Consider the following 9,618-nt stretch of genomic DNA (forward strand, 5'->3'; position numbering starts at 1 on the left):
ACCACGAATTTAAATGTTCAACGAATTACAAATTTTCATAAGAAATGTTTGGAAACTTTACTAAAAGAACGAAATTAAATATTCACGAAAATTGGTACCCATAAAAATGAATGAATCCACAGTATCTAAAACATGGTTTAATCTCATTTTCCTATGAATGAAAAAACTGAATTATAAAATTGCAAGTCATGTTTTCTTTTTTAAAATTCTTTTATTATTTAAACTATGAATATCCTAAGTTCCACATGTGTATGTCGCAAAGTTTATTCTAAAAATATATCCGCCAATTAGAGAAGATAGCAATAAAGAATGAGGTAACCGAAAATAGACATAGACAATTGTAGCTAAAACTCAAAAGAGTTAAAGACATAATGAATGAAAACTGATTTTGAAGAAATAACGTATAATAGATAAATCGGAGTGGTCATTATTGCTAGTGCCATGGCTATGTGAATGTCACTTCATCACAATATGCGTGTGCACGCGTAAATTATCAGCTTTAGCAGAACTAGAGGGGAGGGGAGGGCGCATGTAATCCGATCACTGATGTTGGGATCATGACTGAAAACGGCGGGTCAAGGTTTGTGATTCTTTTCCCATTTTCAGAACTTGACACGCGAGTTCGCTAGTATGATTTAATTTTTAAAAAGGAATCTTTAAGGAAGACAAAAAATCCCCCAAAAAAGAATTGAAAGGTAAGCTAGCGAAAAACTCAAGTTTAAACCATATTTGAGTCGTAGTCAACTATAAAAGTAAAATAACAAAAATACTAAAATTCAAGGGAAATCAAAAACGGAAATTTCCAAATCAAATGATAAAACACATCAAACGAATAACAACTGTCATATTCCTGACTTGGTACAGGCATTCTCAAATGCAAAAAATGGTGGATTGAACCTGGTTAAATAGCGCCAAACCTCTCACTAAAAAGTGAAAGATTATCAAAGCAAGATTAATAAAATGTTATTTGTTTTTATCAAAAATCTTCTTTTTTAAAAACTTTGCTTTACCGCAGAAAGTGTTATAATTGCTTGTAAAATGTATGTTAATGGGTCTTTAATTCAGTTTGAAAGCTTCAGACATTTTTTTTCCAACAGGACCAACTTTCTCATTACTTCAAAATTCATGACAATGAAAATCAAAAATCAAAGGACGAGAGCTGTTTCCCCTTACCTAACAACATAGAAAATTTAAAAACATGACCAATTTTAATCAAACTTAGCGTAACATAACTTATGGCACATATTTATAAGCCTATGAAATGCTATGCTAGTTGACCGAGTTTCAGGGTCATAGGATATATATAAAAGACAATATGGCTATTTTTATGTTGAAACTTTGGGTGTTTATTTTTTTATTATTAAATGGAACAATATCAAGATTAACACCAAGATTTTGGATTTAAAATTTAATATTTTAAATAGGGCTTTTTAAATGTCTTTATTTATAATGTTATGTGTATTTAAACCTTTAAAGCAACTATACACTCATTTGATGTATCATATTTATAAAAGTTATCTAAAAGTCATATTTTTGTGAGCCTGCGCCTGAAAATAGAGTAATCAAATGAAGAGGGGAAGGGGAGGACCTTTAATGAAAATATAGTTTTCCTCCAATTTATAATGTTTCAAGTGTTTTGTTATAAATAATTCTTCCATATATATTTAATGTACTTTCGATGAGAAAAAAAAAATACAAATAGCTCATAAATATAAAATGGTCTTAATGCCCTTATATAATATAGCATGTATTTTAAGCAAATTAAAACTCAGTTGATGTATCAGATTTATTATAATCATTCAAAAGTCGATTAGTTTATATGAAACTGTGCCTGATAATAGAGATTTTCGAATGAAGGGGCCCTGTATAAAAATGTAATTTTTTCCATCAAGTTTTTTTGTTGATGTTTTTGTTCATGTTTTCTACGCGTTCCAACTTGTTAATAAACCTTTTTCTTTAACTTTATTATATGTTTGTGTTTATAATTTGTTCTTTAAGAATCAATTATTTATATATACCTTCCAGTGCACGTTTGATTACAGTCATGCACCACGGGTTTTCCCCTCGTACTTGCGCGGTGCATTGGCCGAAGTTCTGACGCGAGGTATAGGTCACTGCATATGCGAAAATATCGACGAGTTATATATATTCATTAGAGAACGGCAATAATTCAATAGCAGAACATTAATTAAGATTTTGATAGATAGACTTTTCTTTTATAAGACAATTCGCATACATTTTTGTTTTATAGGAAAACCTAGCCATTTAAGCATATAAAACATTTTTTTTTAATTTGATGTTTCATTTTACTTTGAATTCAATTTTTGGATATTTTTAGAATATCACCTTTTTATCTGCCGTTTCCAGTCTGCCTTTGAAAATCCAGTTGAACATATAACTCGGCGTCGCTCTTAACAAATCAAATTAATAAGTATATAAAAAAAATAAAAAATAAAAGAGATATCAACTTGCAATTTCAGATGTTACTTCACGGAAAGGTTACTACAAAGGTAAGCATATCATAAAACTCAAGTACTGTCACTACTATATGATGTGTTCATATTTTTGTCACTAGTTTTTGACCAATGTCAACTAACACAAAAAAATATTTCCTAACTTTTTTTTAATCCCGATTTTTGTTGTAAATTACTGCGTCTCAAAAGAATGTCCGAGACACTAAGTTATTATTGTATTTTTGAAATAAGCATAATATGAACTAAATTTAAAATAAAAATCTATAGTTTATAATTAAGACCCCCACCCCCACCCCCCCATCTACCTAAATAAAGACTATATTTGTTATTAGAGATGACAAAAATCATGTATATATTTCGTAAACAATACTGACAGTTAGTAAACTTAAACCTGTCAATAGATGTAAAATAAATATTACTGACATGTGAAATTGGCGGTTATTTATGGAGAAGTAAAAACAAAGCGCATAAATAAACGAATGTGTGCAATATGTATAGTGAAAGTAAATTTTATGTTCGTCATTTCAAAATAAAAGGGAAGAAATGAAATGAAACAAAACATTTCAACTGGGTTAAAGTTATAATTATATTTCTTTAAAAAAAAAAACTCTTTGTTTTTGCTTTATTAATGATATTTCCACACATTGCTGGTGGTGAAATTTTGACAGAACATTTTGAACTCTTTAAATCTAAGAATATGCATATATATATATATATTTCTTTGAGTCGTCAATGCTCTGCAACTTTGTACTAGTTTGGCTTTATAACTATTTTGATCTGAGCTTCATTGGTGAGTCTTATTCAGACGAAACGCGCGTCTGGTGTATTAAATTATAATCCATGTACCTTTGATAACTATATAGATAAACATGGTATATCTCTATATCTAAAACAAAAAAATGAGTGTATGGTGTACAAATTATAAGATTGTGTTTTTGATGAGTTTTTTTGGCTAATTGGTGATTTCTGTATTACTCATTGTGAAAGTCGTTAAGATTTTTTTGACAAATAATTCTTTCATTGAATTCTTCGAAGTCACTGTAAACATGTGATTATCGAGCCAACTTAGATAATATACTCTCTAAAAGAAGATACCAACGAAACATTACCAGAAACAATTTTTTTAAAAGGTAAACTAAACACTAGTGGTCCGACTTACGAAAAATGAAATCGATGTAAAAAAAATAATCATAATTGATAATTAAGAGTGTGTTTCTAAAAGGAATACTTAATTAAGATGACAAAAAAAACTATGTTTGCATTTTTTCCCTAGATTTGAATTTCTTGAACATTGGCTGCTTTGAAGGTTCACACCGAAGCAGGCACCTTTGTAGAAACTTGTGCTGTCTCTGCTGCTATGACGTTATTAAAGGAGTTCGGTATTGTTGTTATTACGGGCCCACCTGGTGCAGGTAAATCAAGGTTTGCCATGGAACTATTGCATCAGTTTTCAAAACAAGAAAAGAGATATCAAGTTATGCAGCTGCCAGACATTTCTGAATGGCAAGAAGTTATTGGTCTAAATGAAGACTTTATTGTTCTCTGTGATGATATTTTTGGAAGGATAAATTGTGACTTGGATGAAAACATTCATTCAAAACTTATTGATATGATTATAACGTATGTAACAAACGGTCGTGTGAAAGTAATAATAACAATACGAGAACGTGTTAAACGCATACGCAATTGTTTGTTCACAAGGCGTAGGTCACTTCTATGCGAGTGTATCATAGATTTATCTTCTAAAAGTTTTCAAATGAATGACAAAGAAAAAAGGGAATGTTTGGTCAATTATTTTCCTAGATATGGAATTGAGGAAACATGTGACACTCATCAAGAAAACTTTTCAGAAATATCACAACAATTAACAGGAACTGTATTTTTCCATACAAGCACTGTTCGAGCAATAATTCAAGCTGAACGATGTTTAGCTTTGGACTTTCCACAAACATGTGTCTTGTTTACATCCAACCGGAAATTTCTTAAACAGGGAGAACTGTTTTTTAAACATGCTAACGAAATGCTTTGTCAAGACATCCTTGATATCAAAAGGAAAGGGGAAACGGACATTGATTCGTTGATAGATTTCTCAACATTGATATTTATTGCAATTAATGGGTACAGCATAGACAAAGGCGATATTAACATACAATATATAAACGAAGTTTCGTCTAGCATTTTTCCGCAGCGCAAAACCATTACACGGTACAATGTTATCGAAAGTGTGGAACGGCTGAACGGTACTTTCATTCGTGAGATATCTAATGAAATATATACTTTCCAGCATCGAGCCATACTTGAATCCGTGTTGATATCGTGTCATTATATTTTAAAAGAAACAGATTTAATTAAGGCAATGGATTTTGATTTTATTATTGAAATGACACGTTCGGGTGATTTCATTGAAGAAGACGGAAGATTAATATTCAAAATATCATTGGAAAACTATATTTGTTTAGCCACAGAGCTACTCAATCGATTAACCGAAACTTATCTAGGTGATCCGTTTCTATTCACAAAGTTAGTTTGCGAATCCCCTATTGTTGTATATACTGGAACACAAATTATAAAACATTTATGCGTTCTATTTAGAAAGAAAAGACTATACGAGTATTTTAGAAACAAGAGTTTTTATTTGATGCATTTTTCAAGCCGGGAAATAAAAAATGCTTTCGATTTGACAGTTGCCATTCTGATATATTGCAACAACGATTGCAAGGTATTGGAATACCTCCAGGGCGCTATCATGAAAAATTTATCTTCAAAATCTGCAGAAAACTGCGAAACAACATTAATAATTGCTTTTTTTACTCTCTGTAAAACTCTTGATTGTCCAAAACTTTTCTTAATTCTGGAGATTTTTAAACTCAACTCCATCCAACTGAAAGGACGTCAGGAGGTAATTGATGGTTGTGTTGCAATTTCTAAAGAAGTATCATCTCTAGAGGTTTTTTGCGATATTGTTGCTGATTACAATTCATTTGATGTCAATTGCTTCGTGACTTGTCTATTAATTGACGATTTCAGTCTCGAAAAATTGCATGTTTTGCTAAGTAAATTTGACAGACATTCATTTTCGATACCTTTATGGATTAGAACTGTATGCATGTCAGAAAGGTCAGAATATGTACGTGAACTTCTATCATGGTTTGATGTAAACTTTTCTGACGTCCAGAGTGCTTTATCTGAAGCTTGCGTTAATGAAAATTTAGATCTTGTCTATTTTTTTATTACCAAAACACCGGAATACAATATACTAGACATGGAAGCAGTTTTACATGAAACATGCGAGTTTAGCAGCTTAGAGTTTTTAGTGCAATTACTACAGAAATTGGATACTCACACTTTACTTAATATAACGCCGATGCTGATCTGGGCTTGTAAAAGCGATAATATAGAATTAATACACTTTTTAATTGAGAACATGAATCACAATATGTTTGATTTGAATACTGTCATGGAATGGGCATGCAAGAATAAAAACGATGAATTGGTGATATATCTGTTAGAAAAGATCGAGCACAATTTTTTCGATATGGCATCACCTATTAGTTTTGCATTTCAGATGGGTAGCCGAAAAATAACAGAATTTTTAACACATATTTTACTGTCAGACAAATTCAATTTTCATTCAGTTTTGATCACGGCTTTTAGAAATGACAACATCTGGATGATAAAGTTCCTTCTTCAGAAGTTTGATTTGCAAACATCTGATTTGAACTTAATTATCAATTATGCTATTGAAAGACTAAATACTGATTTATTAATATATTTACTAGAAGTAGTCGATCCTTGCAAATTTGAAATACACGCAGTAATGAAACATGCGTGCGACCAAAATGAGGTACAGTTAGTAGCATGTTTGATAAGAAAAGTAGACCCAAATTTGTTTGATTTGAAACCGGTAATGAACTGGGCATGTACAAGGGGTAGTCTTGATGTGGTTCGGTGTTTATTACAATTAAATCATACTTTATTAGGAATTGAGTGTGCAATAAACAGTGCTTGTGCAAATGGTCACTACAATATTGTAGTAAGTCTCATGGACACAGTAGAATATAATTTAATTAATTTTAAATCTGCAATAGAAAATGCGTGTTCAAATAATCATGAACAAATTTTGATATACATTTTGGACAAATGTGAAAATAGCGTTATTGATTTAGAACCGATATGGGAAAATGCTTGTAGAACAGGAATGATTAATTTGATAAAGTTTATGCTTAAAAAGTATAAACATAGATCGTTTGATTTACGATCCGCAATAACTGATGCAAGAGCTGCTGGTAATGTCGATTTACTGAAAGTTCTAAATAAGGAAAGAAGCGATTGTTCTATTTCCTAAATGTTATTTTGCTTTGAAAATATGACTCATGATGAATACATAATGTTCAGTGAAATCAGATGAACTGTGGATATTTGTATTATTTTTGTTTTCATTTCTGAAACTCTGAACGTGTGTTATCTACATCATTATACTATACGCTTCATTCATACTGTAATAATATCATATATTGATTATATTTAACTTTATTTCTTTGCATGTTTTATAATAATCATTATTCTATGATATTTGTGTATATTATCTGACAAGGATTTATGATTGGTATATAGAAAATGTATATAATTGCAGAAAACTCCATTGTTTTATATAACAGCAAGTTAGATATCTCCATGACGAAGCTATTCGGTGAGTTGAAGGAGATATTGTCTGGTGGGTTGAATGAGGCGTCATAGCGATAAAGCAAACTTGGAGTAGTCGTCCGCGTATTGTACCATAATCATAGCTGGGTACATGTAATTTGACGGTAAAAGAAGGTCGAATGATGAAATTATTATCAGCAGACTATTCGTCTGCTCATGGGTTGATTACAAAATTTCTAGAAATTTATGTTTCATTAGAGGTTTTGTCACTATAGATCCGGTATTGTCGGGGCTACCCGTATTCAACTTATTAAAAAATCAAATATCGAAGTTGTGAGTATCTTTCACATAATAAAGGGATCTCAATTTTTTTTCTATTTTTATTGAATATGCAAGAAAGATTGACAAACAATCAACCAGAACATATCTTCGATGATGTTGGCCCAAGACTGAATTAAAGTAACTATGTCGTATCTTAGATATAGGAAGATGTGGCATGAGTGCCAATGAGACAACTCTCCATCCAAGTAACAATTTATAAAAGTAAACCATTATAGTTCAAGGTACGGCCGTCAACACGGAGCTTTTGCTCACATCGATCAGCAAGCTATAAAGGGCCCTTAAAAATACTAGTGTTAAACTATTCAAACTTGAAAACCAACGGTCTAATCGATATAAAAAAAGAAAAACGAGAACACTTATGAGCCACTGAACATTCGATTCCTGACTTAGGACAGGTGGAAACAAGTTCAGCGGGATTAAACGTTTTAATGGTACCAAACCTTCTCCATTTTCTGAAGCATTATCATCACAGAATAGAAAGACACACCATAAACTATCAATTGGAATGACTTGGCTCAATAAAAAAAGTAGTAACAAATGTATACACAATGAACGAATAAATTTGATCTGTTATAGAACATATATAGTATGGATTTCAGTATTCGTATTATCATTTGATTATAAGGTGCACAGCTTGCTCTGCTTTCAAAATACTGAACTCCGAAGAAAATTCTAAACGGAAAGTCCCTAATCAAATGGCAAAATCAAAGGATAAAACACACCAAAAGAACGGACAACAACTGTCATATTTTTGACTTGGTACAGACATTTTCAAATGAGGAAAATGATGGATTGAACCTGGTTTTATAGCGCTTAACCTCTACCTTGTATGACAGTCGCATCAAATTCCGTTATTTTTAAAACAATGCGTGAACAAAACAATCATAATCGGTAAAATAGTCAAAATATGGTTACAGTTGTAATACCACCAAATCATGGTACGTTACATCCGGTTGCATACGAATTTGGCCGTTGTAGGTAATTAATCCTACATTTTATTGCAGTAAAACTATTTCTGTATCATAAACATATGTCTTGGGTATTTCAAAACACCATTATTTTTTTTATTTGTGATTTCTATAGAAAATTTTGTAATCTTGAGGTTACATGGTGACTAAACCTTGTACACAGATAGAATAAGGGGAGAAATTTGATTGGTTAACTTCCAATGATGGTTATTTTCTTATATGCAATGAAATGTTATGTGAAACTTTTCCCATAGAATAGGATAGGATAAAACTTTACTCATGTCAAGTATTTCTTTATTTGAAACACAGATAAATTCTGCAAATTTTTTAAAAAAGTGCAAATTTAACAAAGTTTTAAGCCGCATCAAGATAGAATATAGGGGAAAATCAATGGTGGTACTACACCTACAGCAGTCATTACTGTGTTGCACACTAAATTTAAGGTTTTAACTAATAATTTACCAAAATTCAAAGTGGTTTCTATTGATAGGGGAGGGATGTACAGAAGGTACCTGTAGTAGGAAGTAAACTATAGGTGGCCCAATAGAATCAACTGAGGGATGAATCAGGTGTAGAAAATATATTATATATATGTTTACACTAAATCAATAAAAGGGTTGTTTTCCCTATGCAATGTGTATGTGTATCGATAAAAAGTTGATTAAGGGCAATTATAATAAAAAATAGCCCTTAAATTCCACCCCTGGGAGGGAAATTGCTGATTTAGCAAATTTTGCCTGATCTGTGGGTAGTATTGTGAAAATTTACCTAGAAAGTAGAACTTCATTATTTCAAGTAACTTGTAGGTTTTTTTTAAATCATAAATGTTTGCTTTAAATTTTAGCACTATCTGACACATGTGCAACCACTTGAATTTGAGACGCGACATATTTTAGTTGCCTTTACGTCTTATTATTTTCACCGAAATAGATGAATTGCATATTTTTATTTTTTCTCCACACCAGTACAGATATTCTACTTTTCTTTAGGTTTAATTTGTAGTTCTGTGGTAACATAACACCAGTCTGAGCTTTTTAGAAACCATTAAATAGTTAAAGGGTCCTTACTTATTCATTTAGCACTCATATTTGGCTGAAATAGAGATAGCAATAGTTTTTTTTTACATTGACAAGACATTTATTTTGACAAAGAATGTAATTATAATTGTATATCAGCAAGATTTAATAGTT

The sequence above is a fragment of the Mytilus trossulus genome, chromosome 10 (genome assembly GCF_036588685.1).
Source record: "Mytilus trossulus isolate FHL-02 chromosome 10, PNRI_Mtr1.1.1.hap1, whole genome shotgun sequence".
Lineage (NCBI taxonomy): Eukaryota > Metazoa > Mollusca > Bivalvia > Mytilida > Mytilidae > Mytilus > Mytilus trossulus.